The sequence below is a fragment of the Populus euphratica genome, unplaced genomic scaffold, assembly GCF_000495115.2.
Source record: "Populus euphratica unplaced genomic scaffold, PopEup_1.0 scaffold6171.1, whole genome shotgun sequence".
Lineage (NCBI taxonomy): Eukaryota > Viridiplantae > Streptophyta > Magnoliopsida > Malpighiales > Salicaceae > Populus > Populus euphratica.
The window spans coordinates 1-2,779 of record NW_011505925.1 but is presented as its reverse complement, the minus strand read 5'-3'; the positions used below and the strand labels follow the sequence as shown (position 1 = coordinate 2,779).

The 2,779-nt window shown below is 38.8% G+C and overlaps 1 long non-coding RNA gene across 2 annotated transcripts; it reads left to right on the top strand.

Moving 5' to 3' along the window:
• The first annotated feature begins 8 nt into the window (after positions 1-8).
• On the top strand, positions 9-2,753 carry LOC105120279 (uncharacterized). Of its 2 annotated transcripts, XR_841291.1 has the most exons (4): positions 9-75; positions 536-954; positions 1,572-1,942; positions 2,100-2,753. It is a non-coding gene; the product is annotated as an uncharacterized LOC105120279 (long non-coding RNA). The 2 variants fall into 2 exon arrangements; XR_841290.1 differs by lacking the exon at positions 9-75 and having other exon boundaries at positions 480-954.
• Positions 2,754-2,779: the final 26 nt, after the last annotated feature.

Below are 2,779 nucleotides of genomic sequence, written 5' to 3'. Positions count from 1 at the left end.
TTAATGTAGTTTGGCATTAGTGGATGCTACCCTAATTCTGCAAATGAGAAACAAATAAATACGCAAACAGCTCTGGTGAGTTTAGATTATTTTGTGTTTCTTATTTTGGTTTTAGGATCTTTTGTTCTTTTTGTAGAGTTGGGTAATATGTGTTTTCATGTTTGAATATGTATGGTATGTTTTCATGAAAGAGCATCCGATCTTCATTTTTAGTGAATATGTTGAGCACTTCGCTAAGTTTTCTGGAAAATAAAATAGGAGATCATCAATGTAAATTTTTTCACGATGGTCTTGGCCTCCTGGGATCTTTGGCACTGTAGAGTGGCCTGAAAATGCCATAAATCATCAATGTGTAGGATAGTTATGGTAATTTTAAATGTAAAATGGTAAATGAACATTATTTTTTATATGCGATAATAGAAGAAACAAAAAAACAAATTATTCGATTTTATATCTTCCAAGCTTCTTTCTTTTTTATATGCGATTTTGAAGAAAGAAGAGATTAGTGGTTGGTGGCTGATGGATTTCTTTAAAGTGAAAGGGCTCAGGAAAACCCACAAACCAGACCCAGAAAAGGATTTAGAAGATAAGCCTGTGGTCACAGCCAGAGGAGTCAAGAAATTAGAATGGTGGAGGTGGTGACAATGTAACTAACAAATCAGCCAGCACTGATCCTGTAGCTGGAGCTGGAGCTGAGGACGATGACAATGATGATGATTTTATAACCACTGAGGTAAAGAGGAGGTTGAAAGAACTGAGAAGGAACTGTTTTATGGTGCTGATTCCTGAAGAAGAGTCATGTGCTGAAGAGGAGGAGGAAGAGGAGGGGAAAGGTGAGACGAACTCAAACGAATGGAGGAAGGCAATGGTGGGGTGGGTTTGATGCTCTGTATGACCATTACTCTGAGCGGATGTTATTTGATTGGATGAGTGTGCAGTTGCTTAATGACTCTGGTAAATGTCACTACGCTTTGATCCAGTTCTTTCTGATTGATTTATGTTTTTTTTTATTGCAATTGATTTTTAATTAGCATGCTTTGGTGGTATGAAATCTAGCTTGCTGCATTCCCTTGGAGACTCGGGACATAATTATTCTGTGTTTTTTCCCTTATGCTTGCCATGCAGCCATGCTCGTTTAGTTTATCTTTCCATGTGAGTGTCACATTCCTTGGCATATGTTTGGGTCGTCGTCTGATTCAGAATTAGACTACCCGAAACATTACTGAGATTAGTAGAATTGCCACATTTATTTTTGGATATCTTAGTGCTGTTGTGTTCCAATTGTATTTAGAGTTTGCCTATATGTAACACTACCATACCATTGCTGCTCAAGTCCTTTCTCATGCATTTCCTTTTCTTTTTTCGTTTCCTATTAAGGTTTTGAAAGCATGGCTGTCCGATAAACTCCTGACTTGAAGGATTTTGCTGTCTCTGCTTGCTTTTGTTTTCCTTTTTCAGTGCTGCTCGTTTCCAACCTTTTAAAATAGTTTCTGATACTTGAAAGAGTTATTCCTGTACAGTGAAACAATTTCCTAGTTTTCATCAGAAATAAATGTTCTGTTGTTTTGCAGGCTGCTACGCTCCCACAACTCCTCCAAGGCCTGCTTCCAAGAATCTGACATCACCCTTCCGCTGCCTTCTCTGAAAAGCTAGAAGAACCTGAAACAGAGCATCTGCAGCAGGTACAGAATGACCCATATGAAGATATTGAAACTGCATATGTTGCTCAATTTTGCTCAACCTCCACTGCCAGTACACTTAACTGATTCAAAAAATCTCTTGCCAGCCTGGAAACCCTGCATGTTGCAACCACAGTGCTGAGCTTTTTCAGCAATTACAAATTTTATTGCTAAGGTTTATAGAAAATGAACCTTTGGAGCAGGAATTTATGCTTGTGCAAGGAATGCTTTGCGTAAATTGCTCCAGGTTCCCAACGCAAAAGGTACGCAATTGTTGCATCATTCATGGGCTTAGCTTAAAACATAACTACATTTCAGTTTATCTAGTTCCAATTAACCACCTTATATACTTTCTGTTCAATGAACATGGACCTGGTTCTTGGAGTTTTTCCCTTAATCATTTCTTAAACATCTTTTCAGGTTTGGATAGAAAGATACAGGAGAAATGTCATCAGATTATGTGGTCTGGCCCCTGATCTCCTCAGGATAATTGAGAGTTTCGATCCTTAATTCCCACCGTTTCCTGAAGATGGACAAGAAAAAACAATATAATGCCCGTTACTTGTTTGGAAATTAGAACCAGATATTCAACTGATTCAATCTTCGCTTGAGAAGGTGAGATTTCTACCGTCCTGTCTTGTGTATTAGTGCTAAAGATTGCTAGTTAATTGCATATATTGTTGTTCCTTTGAAAAGTATCCCGAAAACTAAAAAAAAATCACCTTCACATGAACATGGAAAATAAACCTTTAGAGACGGTTTTGAAATCAATATATCCAGTAACATGTTAAGTATTGTTCAAAAATTCATTGAGGATTTTGAAAGCAACCTTCAAAGGGGCTGGGTGTGGCGGTGTTAGCGCATGTAGCTCACACGCTTATGTTACTAGTGGCGTGCTGATACACACTCCGGTGAAAGGGATGGCGCGTGATTGGTTAGATAAAGTGGTTCTCTTTCTCCTCCTCATCACTCACATGCTAGCAGTGTCACTAGCAACTACCCGAAATGAAAGTTTCAAGCATGGGAAGTTTTGGTTGACATCTCACTTTGGGTCGTCAGCTTGATTGTGGTTTGGGTCAATGATGCTGGTCTCTCCGGGG